The following is a 16,195-nucleotide window of genomic DNA, read 5'->3' as shown; positions in this document are numbered from 1 at the left end:
GCATCAGTGTGATGCCCAGCAGTCTATGCGATTTGGAACCGCATAGAATTGGAAGGGGATCAGACTGCCACGTCCACAGGCACGTACATGATGTGCTTGGGCTAAATGGCTGCTGATTGGTTGTCGCTCTCTTCCAGGGCTTTATGTGCTGGGAAAAGAGTGAGTGGCAAACAGTTGCAGCCAGTTTCGGTTGTGGACTGACTCGTGAGTCAAGTGAATTCTTGATCTTGATTTCTATTTTTTGGCGGCCTATATTTCGTTAGTTAATAGCTGTGCTGGGTGTTAGCAGCTGAAGAAGTAGTAGAAGAGTACAGAGAGTTTTCTTCTTGGTGGTGGTATGTATAGTCATTAAATGATGACAGGTATATGGGTTTCAGACATTGTATCCTTCATATAATGCTTACTAATCCAAAGCTTTTTTATTCTAGTAACTTTCTAAGCATATAAGAGAAGCATTTAAGATCTGTTCTTAATTTTGGGGCTAAGAAGTTGACAGAGCAGAGGGAGTTGCAGTGAATTCCACCATATGGTTGCCACAGGCGGTATGCTGCTCTTAATTATGACAGACTTTTGAGCTACAGAGTTCATGTTCTTCAGAAAAATGGCTTCTAATGTAAAACTTGTTTTGATAATTAACTACATAACAGAGGAAGAATATTTCAAATTTGTCACAGATGATGGATCTTTGCCCCCTTAATTGTTGTCTTTTTTTCCCTGGTTGCTATGCTAAGTGGTTGAGAGCTGCGGCTGCAGTTCTTTTTTGGTGAGTCGTGTGTTAGGGGCAAAATACAGTGATTAACCTGCCCCATCTACGTGATCTACATTGCTATGGATTCTTGTTTTTAATCACTTTTGGTAAATACAAGCAATCACCAGAATTGGTTATCTGTTTGGGAAAACAGTCAGTGGATGAAAGCAAAGGACTGCTAAAATGATGCAGTGATTATTGTTGTAGCTTGGTTGGGGGTAGATTTGTGGTGACTTATTTTTTTTTTTTCATTTTTTTCTGGAAGAAATCTAGAAGAGTTGTGGGCAGTGGTAACGGTACACATTTCCCACAGCATCATACACTTATATCTTTATTTTTAATTTTTATAGAAGTCATCATGGGGTGTGATGTGCCCTATGTTGCAAATGAAGAAGACTACTGTGGCTCTTATTTATGCCCAATATTGGCATGTCAGGTGGATTACTTTGGCTATTTCACTACCTTTGGGAACCACACAAGAGATGATTGTCACTTCTCATTGGTGACTGATATGGTTTGTTGTGGGGCTAGTATTTGTCAAAGGGCAATACAGCTATTATGTTTCTGCCAGTCAGATATAATGTATCACAGCAGAAAGTTGAGATACATTTCTGGCCCATTATTTTATCTAAGGTGCAAAGTATTACAACTGGTTGTAAAGGTGTGTGTGTGTAAAATGCCCCAGTTACTATATACTGGTGGCTAGAGAGAACAAATGGTGGTGGGTAGAGATACTCAGGCTTGAACCCTGTACCTTGTATGTCAGTGTTAAGGACCTGAATTCCCTACCCAACACCATCTGTAAAAAAATTGCAGATTTTTGCCTCATATTTGATCTGATCTGTTCCTCATAATATCTGTGGTTTCTAAATACTGCAATGCGTGATATTTGATGGTGCAGTGGTAGCATTGTTGCTTTACAACTGCAGGTTCTTGGGTTTGATTCTTGGCTGGGGTGCCTTCTGTGTGGGGTCTGCATCTTCTCCTTGTGTTTGTGTGGGTTTGCTTTTGTGTCCTCCCATGTTATAAAGACATGTCTGCATTATTTCTTCCTGGGCCTCTGCTGAAAATTGTGTTTTTGTTCCAAGTCAGATTGTCCTGATTAACAAATATTAAATAAAATTGACAGGCATTTGAATTTCAGACTTCAGGTTTCTGAATGTTTAATTCCTTGCATATTTGATTGTGCAGTGGTAGCATTGTTGCCTCACAGCTGTAAGTTTTTTGGTTTGATTCTTGGCTGGGGTGCCTTCTGTGTGGAGTCTGCATCTCATTCCTGTGTTTGTGTGGATTTGCTCTGGTACTCTGCCATTTTACAAAGACATGTGTCTGCAGTATTTCTCCCTGGGCCTCTGCTGAAAATTGTTTTTGTTCCGTCAGAAGTAAAATTGTCAGGCATTTGAATTTCAGACTTCATATTCTTCAGAAAATACATAGTAACACAATCTTTTATTCTAGCAATTTTCTAAGTTTATAAGATGAATATTTGAAATTTGTCCTTATTTTTGGGACTGTATTACCCCATTATTGGCTTTGTCCAGGTTTTTTGTGCTAAGGTTGACAACTATGGCAAGAACTGAATATACTGAATATGTCTGAGGGCTGTATTCCCTCATTACTGGGTTTGTCCAGGTGTTTTGTGCTGAGGTTGACAGCTATGGTGAGAACTGAATTCATTAAATGATAGCCATTTAAGTTTCAGTCTTCCTCTATTTCACAAAGCAGCTGATGTGGCGTAGTGGTATGTTGCTCTGACTGTATTGCACAGGGACCTTGGCAGTAAAATGTATGGTGGTAACACAGCATTTTTCTTTCACAAAGCAGGTGATTTTGGCATAGTGGTATGTTGCTCTGACTCTTTTGCACAGGGGCCTTGGCAGTAAAATGTATGGTGGTAACACAGCATTTTATTCTAGCAACTTTCCAATATTATACAAGCAATGTTTAATGTGTCCCTGGTTTTTGGCCTTTTGACCCCCCCCAATAAATTTGGCTTTTTCCAGATTTCTTGTGCTGCGAAGTTGAGATGCAGTTGAGTATTGAGTAGATTTTACAAGGAGCTGAGAGCTGCAGGGGAAGAGAAGTTTAGTGCTGCTTAGGGAAAGGCAGCTTGCATTGTTAATAGCCCAACAGGTTATATACTTGCTTTTGATGCAGAAGGTTGTTGGTTCTACTCCCACAAGGAATGAATGCTGCCGTACTGAAAAAGTTAAGATGTTAACTATGAGCCTGTTATCAGTTTGCCATCCATTTCCTATTGCAATATTACTAGCTTATCATTTTTAATGTAATATAGGCAATTTATTCCTCGGGCATCAGACACTTTATTTTTCGATGAAACCATGAAATATAAAGGTGTTTGCTAGCAGCAACCTCTTCATTAGTTACAGATTTATTTAATGTGGAATTATTTAGATGACTTTTTTACTTCTTCAGAGATTGTGCATATTTACTGATAATGGTGGACTGTAGAATTGTGCATATTTACTGATAATGGTGGACTGTAGAAGTTTGAGTAGACTTTTATGATAGAAATGTTTTGAATTGGGCAGTTTTGTCATTATTGGTGCATACGTTTTGTTTCATTGTTTACTGGAAAAATGTTCAAAACAATAGGAAGGTGTATCAAAGAGCACATGTATGTTTCATATGCAAGGGGCCTATGATTTGAAAACAGCCCAGAATTAATCTTTATCTGCCACTGGTAAAATGTATTTTCTTTGAATGTGGGTTTCAATGCTGTTTCAATAAATGTGAGTTTCAAGGGCAGAGAAGTTTTAATGCTAAGTTTGTTTAGCAGATGTCTTAGTGTTTGTGCTGTAAAATGCAAAATAAAACTTTCAAATGAAGTCCAAATCATCATAGAAGTAAATCAGTATGCACACTAGTGTTTATTGTAAATGGAGTGGAATAGCCAAGTAATGGATCATTGGAATGGCTGCAGGGGGAGGCTCCATTCGACCATGATTTTGTGAGGGGAGGGTGGCAAACTTAGACAGCCCCAGCTGAACTACACCTCCCAACTGTCCAGATTTTCAAAGAATGAATAGATTTTTGCTTCTTATTTTTGGTTTGTTCCTCATAAAATTTGTGGTTTTCTGGCAAATCATTTAGGAATTATGTCACTAAATAATGACACATTGAGTTTCAGACTTCATAACCTTCAGAAAAATGCATACTAAAATAAGACATGTTGTTCTATCAACTGTCGCAGTTTATACAAGAGCAATTTTTAGTACTGTTTATATGTTCTCCCAATATATTTGGCCTTGTAGGTTGAGAGGTACATGCAAATAAATTGCTTTATAGAATTAGGCATAGCCAAACCTCTCAACTGTCCCTGATTTTGGCTCAAAATGTTGCTCTTCCCCTAATAATCCCTCTGCAAAATAGCAATTTTGGAAGAAAACATGGAGGGTTTACAATTAAGAAATAACTGTAATAATCAGAGTTATAGATTACTTTTATTTTAGAAATGCATGTAGATTATTTTATTTTGTCAGCTGCTCAAGTTAGCAGTACTAATATTAAAGTGTCCCTTCTTTGACAGGTTCCCAGCTGTATTGTGTGGCTATTTTATATTTTTACATCACATTTTGTTTTTTTGGCAAATTAGTGACAAATCATTAAAGGCTGAATTTAGAAAATAATGACAGACATTTGAGTTTCAGATTTCATACCATTCGGAAAATTCATACTAATGCAAGACCTATTCTATTATCTTTCTAAGTTTATAAGAGCAATATTTTTAAAAAATGTCCTTATTTTTGGGCCTTTGTTCCACTTCTTTGTATGGCTTTGTCCAGATTTCTTGCTCTGAGGTTGAGAGGTATAACAAATGTGTCAGGGTCATCACAGTCAGCCAGAGACATTTCAAATTGTGACATACTTGTTGCACCCCACTCCCCCATGTAGTGACTCTGGATGTGACGAAGCAAGGCAAGGAGTAGTTATAAAGTGTAAATGTGCAGAGTATCCCCCCATCCAAGGTAGACACAAGTACTAGAGTAGCTTTTCATCTGTCCTTGATTTTTGCAGAATGGTCTGGTTTATGTCATATTTGTTGTACTGTTGATTTATGCTTATTACTCAAAGTGCCTGTTGTTCTGTGTTTAAGTAGCAATACTTTAATGACCATCAGGTAAGCTTGGCTGAGGTTGTAAGATGCAAGTAAGCTTTAATAAGCATACTGTTAAAGAATTGCCAACATTGAAAGCCTTTCTGTTGTTGCCATGTAGAGAATACTTAACTAGATAATGTATAAGCCTTGGGTATTGAAATGCATATGACAGTATTTGTAATAAAGGACAGGATTACATTATTTTAAGAAGCTTAAATTACAGTTGGAGACTTCCAGTCATCTCTGCAGGCTTTACCCGTAAACTAAACAGAATGCCAATGATGTGGTCCATAACCTGTACAGTAATCCTTTTAAGCAATGTATGTTGAGCTTATTTCTTGTTTGCTTTTCATTTTTTACTTTGATCATGTTTTCCCCATGAAACAAGTAGATAGTTGTCAGGCAGCAGGTCTTTTTTTGGATAAGGAACATTTTTACAAGTGGGGGCATCAGAGATTTTTACTTTCAGCATGTTACTTGGTACTTTAATAAAGCTGAATATAAATTATAATTAGAACTGCAGTGCAAGAAGTGGTTTGAGATGAGTGCTGCTTGTTTTTCTTATACTTGATTTTGACTGGCATTCCATTAATGTATTTAAAAAAGTAATTTATTTTTTCATGCCTCACAACCTTTTTGTTTCTATCTAGATATTAAAAAGCAGTCATGCAGCCAATGCATTGAACTATTTTTATTCTTCTACACTTCATTTTGTCTTGATTGGACTCTCATAATGATGGTTTGGCACCCATGGCAGTGTATTTAGTTAGTTTTTGTGGTTTTGAGCATGGCTCCTCCCCTTTCTAGTTGGCCACACCCCTTGCCATTGACCCCACCCATTCAGCTGTCTCCTGCAGCCCCCCCTTTGATTTGAAGTCACCAGCCGCCACTGGCATGTTATCTCATGGTTTCTGCACAGTGACGTGACTCTGCTGATGGATAACACAAAACATGTTACCTTGATTAAATAGGTGACTGGTATGTTGCAGTGAGAGAGGTTTCAATATCTGCTGTAGGATTCACTTTGTGTCATGTTCATGTGATGATGGATGAAATATTTATCTGATATGATGTGAAAACTCTCCTTAATATAAGCATACTGCACACACTTTTCAGGATATCCAGACCTACACAAATAGTTAGCATATCTGCTGAGTCATACTAATCATTTCAAAAGATGTGCCACCCCTTGTCATTTGTAGGAAAGCTCTACACACAATTAACTTGTGATTTGCAGTGAGGCCTGCAAAATAGCTACTAGTTGTAGAAGTGTATTCAGGTAGGCATTACTGATACAATTTGGGAAGAGACATCCTTTAATGATGTCATTGTCACATTTGCAGTCCTGATCACATTTACTTAGTAAATGACATCCTGACAACATTTGAAAAAAAAAAAAAAAAAAAAAAAGTCATCTGGATTTGAACTCTCACTCACCTGTGCTTAGAAGTAGAAGCTCACTATTCATACACACTGTGCCACAGAGAAAATTAGGCAGCAGGTGTATTCTCCACAGTCAGTACTATCCAGAGTGCTAATGGATGCACATCACCACTAAGCCTGTTTGTGTGAAGCCAAGTGGGCCAAATTAAAGTTAAGCAGTGACCCGCATTTGCTCGGTGCTTAACTTTGCACAAACAGGGAAAGCAAGGCCAACAGTTATGTATGGAAAAAAACTTTGGCCCCAACATTTCAAAGATAGACTGCAGTATGCACATCATACTATCTGCCAGCAATTTCCCCAATAACATATTCAGCAATCCTGACAGATGAAACATTAATAACAAACAGATGTATTTTGCAGTTAACCCCAATCTGGTCAGTTACTGTACATCCTTAATTGCACACAGTTAAGCAATGACTAGCAATAGACACTGCTGCTTCAGAAGTCCATCTTAAATTTTTGAAATTCAAACCACACATGCACAAGTACTTTGCCATCATCAGTGCAAATTGGTTTCTCTGAGATGCACTTTGTGAAGACATGTTTAGCATGTGTAACTCTGGTTACAAGACTGTAATAGTACACTACATGGAAATACATTTATAAACACAAAAGAAGGACAGTGACACGTGGGCTACACTGAACGCATACTTTCTGATATTCATGTGTGCCCTGCAGCAATGCACTTGCAAGTGATATCTCAGGACTTGGACTATTGTCAAACAGACTCCACAAATACAGAGCATAACTGCATTGTTGCATTTGGTATGGGTGTATAGTGGGGTCTTTGAAATAACGAAATTTCAGATTACCGAAGACCAGAAGATCGAGACCAGAACGTTGAATGCTTAAAACACTGAAAGTTCAGAATATTGAGTCCAATAACATTGAATCTGTTAAGGTACATATTCTGTTGTGTGTAAATACTGTGGTATCACTTTACGAAGTCTTACATTGCAGTAAACAGACCTGGAGGACGTTAAATGGTGAAAGGAATTTGTCAGCTTGTGTTGTAAAACTTGCGAATGAAAGGTTAAGGGAGATTTTATTGCTGAAGGTAGGATTCATGTATTTGAAAGTAAATTGTGTGATTGTTGCTTGCAGTGCCAGAAAAAGTGAGTAGGAGTGGATGTGTTTGTGTTGGCAGTATGTAGGTGTTTTGCAAAGGGACAGGTACGTGTTTTAGAAATTATTTGGACGTGTTATCACAGTACATTGGGGATCAAGAAATTTACCTTTCCTCCACTGTAGTGCCATCTTGGAGTTGGTATATTTAATTTGCAGTGGGTGTTGGGGGCTCAGGTCCTGACATGGGGGTGCAGGGGTCTTGCCCCCCTGCTTGAATGTACAGAAGTTGACAGTGGTTTATTTTGTATTTGTTGATTTGTGTTTTGTGGTGTAGGGTTGGAAGTTTATGCTTGCATTGGGACTCAGTGTTTTGCCACTTCAGGATACTGAAGTTTTGTGGTTCTGGTCTTGATCTTCTGGTCTTCGGTAATCTGAAATTGCGTTATTTTAAAGTAGACCCATATAGTGACACTTGACATTTATCACCCACGATCATATCACATTGATATTTTTGGAAACTTGTATTAATGTGGATATTCCATCTGAATATGAAGACACATAACTCCATCATTGCAATACTGCTGTTTTGAAAGTGTGTGCTTGTGTGTGTGTCATTTACACAACATCCTGAGAAACAGGTACATGTCTGGCTCACTTCTGCAATATGCGTTCATATTAGCTTATTTCACCTAGGCTGCCAGGATGTATTTATATGTCCTTTTCCAAACTGTGCTCACACAATCATATCACAAATCATGGCTTTGCAGACAAGTCTCATAACAGTATATGTACCTGTGACACAATGATGATGTCATCCCCTATAAAATGCACTCTGACAGTATTAAAATCAGACTTCTGCAGTGATGCATGTCATAAGTACTGTGCTCTCCAGCTTGTGTAACTAAATAGGAAATGATTCTACTCTCACAGCAGTCAAGCTGATGGTGAATGTGTTCATTTAGTTATCAGTCTGAGACAATTTTACACCAGGATGTGACTCCACAACTATGTCAGACACTTCTGCTAACATCTTCTTCTCTCTATACACTGATTATGTCATCCTCTATAAAGCACACTCTGACAGTATTGTAATCAGACATCTGCTGCAGTGCTAGTCTTACTTTTTTTAGAATACAGCTTCTATACTTACATGTGTTGTGTCTAAATTTGATCTCAGTCTGTAGTTGGAGTTATATTAAAGTCATTGTATGACATTTTGAATCTATTTTAATGTGACTCACACTTAGGAGAACCTGTTACATAAACCCCTGAATTAAATATCTCTTTTTTCCTACTGTCCACATAAAATTCATTTTGTGGAACACTAAGAATGTCAACATCTCAAAGGTTAAGCAGAACCCCTCCATGATCCTCATCCTGCAAGCCATCTCCAGACCACTGGACATGTGATTGCCAATTCTGTCATGGGGTGGTGCACATGTCACATATGGACAGAGGCAGTCCATATTAAATCAATCATATACACATATGTGAACATACACCTAGTATCTTCCATCATGTAATGCAGCGACTTGTGTTTAAATGGGATAATAGTGTCTAGGATTTTATGTGCTCTTAGCCTGTAGCCTAGTAATGCCCTATGACCTTCTGAACATTGCGCATGTCAATGTTGTTATCATCCACATGTGCTATGTTGAGGTGTGGATGTACTGTATCTCTACAATAGTGTATTCCAATCTGTGATTTGGGCTACCATACTGATAGCTATTTCTGCCATTTGGTTACATGTTCCTTTCATAGTAGATGCAGTAATATGCCTCCTCAGGACAATTGACATAGGATGATGCTAAGGCATATGTTCTTTTACTGCAGTATATCAATGTCCTACACAGCTGTCATGCAAACATTACAGTGATAAATTCTGTATATCACATGTGTGTATGTGTATAATTAGCATCTGGAAATGTTATTTGACATACAGTGATATTACGTCATACTAATTGCATGGGCACATATGTCTGGGTTCATCCACATGTTGTAATGCTGTTACACAAATAAACATATGGTATGTTGGGATTCACTTGCAACCTTGGGGACTACATTGTATGCAGTATTGTTCTGATATTCACAGGGTTTAGGCAGGTATTCCAGAGCAGCATTGTGTGACTGTCAGCATTTGTGTCAGCAACGGTTCTGCATGAGCCACATCCACCTCAGTTGTCATGTGTCCACATATGGTGTCAGGGCCCTCACACACATATTTTCTCTGATAAACATATAGGAATATGATGTACAACTGATTTAATGACATGAACTAGATAGAGTTGTATGACTGTATTAACAGTTCTACTGTGTTGCATGTGATTCTGACCAAACATTATATTTGGAGGTGATGTACAACCTGAAGTCCAGTTGTAGCATAGGTATAGCTGTAGTGTGACTGTATTGCATCCCATCCCATCAGTATTACCACTTGATAGTTTTCCTGAAGGCACATTGATGTACATCAGGATTTCATGCCAGTAAAATATTTTCACTGGCAATGTCAGGGGGGCAGTGATTGTGAGGCACATGTGCTGAATATTGACATGTACTTATAGAGGGTCCTCCATCTATTGTTTGGTATGTGTACAATATCACAGTAACAGCCTGTTTGCTCATTGACAGTAGACTTTGCACTGCTACACTTTCTGTGCACATAGACATAGTTGATGCATTGCCATCAGTCTCACATACTGCCATACAATTCATTATAATGGATCACTTTTTAATTCACACATCAATTGCAGATGCTTCAGATAATATCCATTGCTATTACATACACAGCTATTTCTAGGGAATGGACTCATAATAGTCTGTTGTTACCAGTATGGCCAATACCTATGTCAGCCAGGGATGGTACAGTCAAGTGTATCATATGTGTGACAGTGAGCTTCCACACATCTTGTCAGCCATACAGAACTATTCTTTGAGATGCATACCGATTAAGATTTGACAGTGCGCACTTCCCTTATAGGTACTCTAATAGATGCATGTGCAGCACGTCTTTCTGTGTTGCACCCAGTAAATACACAAGTCAATGACAAAACTGATGGGATGGGTTTGATTCTTGCAGTTGTAGATTGTGGCTTATATGTCATGTAGACATCTCAAATGGCCAGGATTGACCCTAATTTCAACTCCATGTTTAACACTGTCCCTTTTAACCCCTCCAAAAAAGTGGTTATTTTTGGGGAAGGGGTGGTGAAATCCCCTTATAGAATACTGACAGTCATTGCAGTTGTACACATCTGTTCCCGCAGAACATGTATAATGTATAACATGTATAATACGTTACACTCACATATTGTATAAATGCCGCAGATTAATGGTTATAATATTTTAAAAGTGTCCCTGATTGTACCTGTTTCTGTCAACATTTGTCCATGAGTATGTTACTATGTGTTCATGACTGGTTGAGAGGTATGCTGACATGTCAGTCATATTCAAGCAAGTCATTTTTCAGCTCTTCACTCTGTGCACATAACCCCCTATTGTATATACTGTTCTTGCTATATGTCCTCTGCTGTGAGCATGTGAGTGATGTTTATATAACAGCCATTCATCTCCACTGATATGTAACCTTGTGTGACCACCACATATATACTATCATGTGTGATGATACAATATACTTGCACAGGAGGTGTAAACAGCAGTATATACTCTGCTAGCTACATACATGCTTATTGTCATGCTACTGGCTTGTCTTGGAAGTGTACATACATTGACCTGTCCTATCTTGGGGACATTGCCATATTTACCATGCTGTCTTCCTCTTTCCTCATTCCTGTCATTCATGACTGTGTCCATTTTCATCAGCCTGCTTTCCCTGCCTAGTCTGTGTTTCATTGTATTTGCCCTAGGTGTTTCCCCCCTCTCCATTATTTCATTCCAAAACAACACCTTTGCAAGAAACACGCTTTTCATATTACCTCAGGTAATAACTCAAAAATAGAAACCATAAGCCAAATAAAACTACTAGGAGTTATAATAGATGACAACCTCAAATTTGATCACTACATACTTCATTCCATCAAGAAAACTCACCAAAAATTCAACTTCGTTTATAGGGCCAAACACTACCTGGCAGATCAAGCAAGAATTATTTTAGCAGCAACACACCTCCTTCCTTCTCTATTACATGCTTCCACTATTCTTACAAATATCAACACTATGGGCCGGATTCACGAAGGCTTGCATGGAGTCTAAGAGTAGAGTAAGACTCCATGCAGCCAACATGTCCGCTGAGCGATCCAGGAAGAGCCGGAAGGGGATGTAACAGAGCTCCTTAAACTAGTCCTACACAGACAGGGCTTGGATATGCAAATTACCTCAATTGCAGGTTAAAGCTATGCAAATGAGGTAAATTTGCGATCCAGGAAACCCAACCTGTCTGAGTAGGAGTAGTGTTATTTGCAGAAATGTACTCAGTTGACAACTGAGTACGGTTCTGCAAATAGCAAAATGGAGCCATGACAGCTTCAAAAAAAGGATGCATTTACAGCAGGAAGCATGCCAATGGCCAAAAATACGGCCATTGGCAATGTTCACCGATCTAAAATAAAAATAAATAACTTTTTTTTTCATCCCGATCTCCGGGGTTTAAGCATAGCGCAGCTCAGTGCAATAAAAAACAGAAAATCAATAATTATGATCCACAAATGTGAATTTTATAGGTGATATGAATTTACAATGCAAGTGAATGGAAGGCTGAAGACAACATGGCCACCGATTAGAGGTTGCTAAGGGGGGAAGCTCAGTCTAAGAGATGTAACCAAACATTAGTAGGCAATCCCATGCAAATGAGGGTTAGGATAGTGAATCGCAAGTTTACATAGCAAATGAGCACAGTCAGTGGAGTGTAGGAGTAGGATAAGGGGAGTAACAGAGTAGACGATAGGTGACATCACGAGGGGGGCATGTATGAAAGAAGTGAAGCTCATTGGAGCTGAGTGGCATGTGTCAGGTGGCATTTACATATCATTGAAAGAGGTGTGTGAACAGGTAGGCTAGGTAAAGAAATTGAAGGTGTATGCCATGGATAACACCAACGGTTCTTGCTGAGTGTGCATGCGCGTGCCCGCGTGTTAGCGTGTGTGCATGTGTGTAAGCCAGAGTAAGCATATGTAAGGCTGTGTAAACATTTGTAAGCACATTTGCACCGGTGTGCGCGCGTTTTAACAAGAATAAGCAAGTTTTAGTCCATGTAAGCATGTGTGCGTGCGTGTGAGCTGGTGTGCGCGTGTTTGCGTTTGTGTGCACGGCAGTCCCCCCCTGAGGAAACAGAAAGGAAAAAGGAAGCACACCAAATAGTAGGAAGTTACCAGGGAGTACTAGCAGAGCTAGCAAGTAAAAACAATCAGAATCAGGCAATTACACGGGCATTACACTAGCCCAGCCCATCCCAGCACTTAAAACTCTGCAAACAACAGTCCATTATGTTTCTCTCAAGAGACACTGCAACACTGTAATAAGCTAATAGAAGTGAAAACTGAAAAAGCTTCACACTGAGACAAAGAAATGTTAGGGGCTGCCATTGCTGTTATAAGGCGACATATGCAACATGCTGAGGGTGGTGATAATGCAAATGCTGTTGGACAACCCACAGTGAGGAGACGGAGAAGAGTGTACAGGCCCAGGGTAACCTACCAGGGGCTACATGAGCTGGAGATAGTGGAGCGCTATAGAGTGGACAGAGACCTCTTGCAGCAAATTGTTGAGCTGTGCAGGCCACGCCTCACACACAGAACCAACAGAGGGGAACCCATCCCAGTGGAAACCAAGGTATGTGCTGGCCTAAGAATATTAGCAACAGGTACCTTCCAGAGGCCACCTGGTGATATGATGGGGATATCACAGGCATCAGCATCCAGGGTACTGCACCAGTTCCTAGATGCCATGTCAGCACATGTTGGTGATCATGTATATTTCCCCAATTCCCGTGAGGAATTGGCCAGCAATATGCGTCTCTTCCAGCAAATAGCGGAATACCCTGAGGTAATGGGTGCAATAGACTGCATGCACATACGCATCAAAGCACCAGCCGGTGAGCGGGGTAGGGTCTACTTCAACTGCAAGCACTTCCCCTCCATCAACTGCCAGGTCATGTGTGATGCCCAGGGCATAATAATGAATGTGTGTGCTGGCTGCCCTGGAAGCTACCATGATTCCCATATCTGGCATCTGACGCAGCTGTACCAGACATTTGCCAATGGGGACATCCCACATGGTCACCTAGTGGGGGATGCTGGCTATGCACTGGAACCGTGGCTGATGACACCCATCAGAAATGCACACACACCTGAACAGGAACGCCATAATGAGGCACCCGCACAAACATGAAATGTAATCGAGCATGTGTTTGGGCTGCTCAAGTCATGGTTCCGGTGCCTGGACACATCTGGTGGAGCCTTGTAGTACTCCACCAACTACATGTACCCAAATTGTCATGGTATGTGCTATGCTACATAATATGATCCTGTGAAAACAGCTGCAGCAGAACCAGCATAGGCCTGGGCCAAACAGCCCCCCACCATTGCCAAGGCCATCACAGGCACAGAGTGACTCGGAGGAGGAACAACCTGAGCCTGCCCCAGTAGGCAGAAGGAGGCATGCCCAGTATGCTTTGGCCTTGGCAAAGAGGCAACATATAGAACATACACTGGCTCAGTAGGATCCCTGGAAATGATACCTCTCTCTGATTCGCACATATAGTAAAAGGGATGCCTAAGTTGACACCACCTGCTTCCAAACATGTATAGGGAGTGTAGTATGTGCATCAGACATAGCCAGCCCTGCAGCACCACCTGTGGCATGATTGACATGTGTTAAGCAATATAAAGCAGTGCTAAACAGCATTTACCACCATGTAGTATATGTAAAGAAAATCGCACACACCAACTAGCACAACTGTGATCAATGTTGAGTAATATTGGGCAACGTCCAGCACTGTACTTTAATACTGAGCAATGTTGGACACGCTGGGTCTAAGTATATGAAGGTCTCTCCAAACACCATTATATTGGGTGACTTCAACTACCCAAACATTGACTGGGAGCAGTACTCAAGACCCAACACCCTAGGCCAAAGGTTCCTAGAATTTATAAACACAAATGCTATTGAACAACTAGTCACCACCCCCACAAGAGGGGATAACATACTGGACCTGGTCATCACCAACATAGGGACTCTATGCTCCATACCAGAGGTATTCCCCTCAATGGTAAGATCGGACCATAAATCAATTCCACTGGATATCCACATCCTGATCCCACCCACAGCCCAGAAAACCACAGTGAAAAACTTCTCAAAAGCTAATGTCACACTTCCAAAACTGAGGCGGAATCCTTCAAGGCCCCCGAGCCAGTGGAAAGTATGGCTCAAACTGCAGAATCCTTTATAAATGCATTCTATGGACACCTTCAGGAATGCATGGATCATGCTATCCCAAACAAAACCAAGACCAAATCATCCAAAGGCAGGTGTCCTGCCTGGTGGACCCCAGCCATAAATAAGCTATACAACAGAAGGAGGATGCTACTACATGATAGAGCAAAATCCCTAAAAGGGAACACATGTCTGAGGGTCCAGTATGTTATCCCCTCTTGTGGGGGTGGTGACTAGTTGTTCAATAGCATTTGTGTTTATAAATTCTAGGAACCTTTGGCCTAGGGTGTTGGGTCTTGAGTACTGCTCCCAGTCAATGTTTGGGTAGTTGAAGTCCTGGGTCCACTCTTGTTCGGCATCTACTTTTCTGAAGTACAAGCAAACACAGGAGGGTTATGGCTGACAAAGTTTGCAGATGACTGCAAACTGGGCGCCATAGTCGAAAACACATCTGACACAGATATCCTCCAGAAGGGCCTCACAGAAACGGATAACTGGTGCCAGAGCCATGGCCTGAAGTTAAACGCCAAAAAATGCATAGTCATACCTTCGAAAACAAGGTTACCCCTAGCTACCATATAGGTGACAATCCACTGAGCACAGAAAAAGTCATCAGGGATCTGGGGACCCAAGTTGACAGTAGTCTGTCGTTTGACACTCATGTTGCTAAAGTAGTTAGGAAAACCTTCTATATCGCCCACCTGATCATGAAGGATTCACATCTAGATCAAGGAGGTCATCGCCCCTGTACTCATCACTCATTAGACCTATGATTGAGTACAATGCCCGCTCGAATGTATCTGACCAGACACCTGATGCAGCTTGAAAGGCCCCAAAAGTTCCTCACCAAAAGGATAAAGGGTCTCAAAAATATGTCTTATGCTGCCCGACTGAAAGAACTCCAGCTTTATTCAGTCTCATACCGCTTGCTCAGAGGTGACCTGTGCCTGACATATAAGGCCATGTCAAACCCAGATTTGATGAATATGCTTCACCTCAAAAAATCTAGATCCCTCAGAACCACAAGGGTGGGAGACTTAAACCTTGACACGGTTATAAATAGAACGTGCTGGAGGGACAGATTCATCTGTGGAACAAAATCCCGGTACATGTGAGGCAGAGCACCTCGCTGGCCTTGTTCAAGAGGAATCTTGACCAATGGATGGGAGATCGCAGATATACCCCAGGGATTACTTCAGTGTCACTGCTTGACAGAGGCACAGAAAAATGATAGGCATAGTTTTTATTCAAACTAAAGGGGTGGCGAAAGCCACATAACTATGGGCTAGGCTTATAAATGCCCTTGGGCAGATAGCCTAGTATGAACCTATGAACCTATGAACCTATGATCAGTACCATCAAAAAACTATGGTCCCTCATAAAATCATCCAAGGCCAGCTTGGAGAGAAAAATTGCACAGGACAGCTAT

Source organism: Protopterus annectens, chromosome 3.part0 (assembly GCF_019279795.1).
Source record: "Protopterus annectens isolate FY-2018-M chromosome 3.part0, PAN1.0, whole genome shotgun sequence".
NCBI classification, from domain to species: Eukaryota; Metazoa; Chordata; order Ceratodontiformes; family Protopteridae; genus Protopterus; species Protopterus annectens.
The sequence above is the reverse complement of the archived record's forward strand: the minus strand, read 5'-3'. Positions refer to the sequence as shown.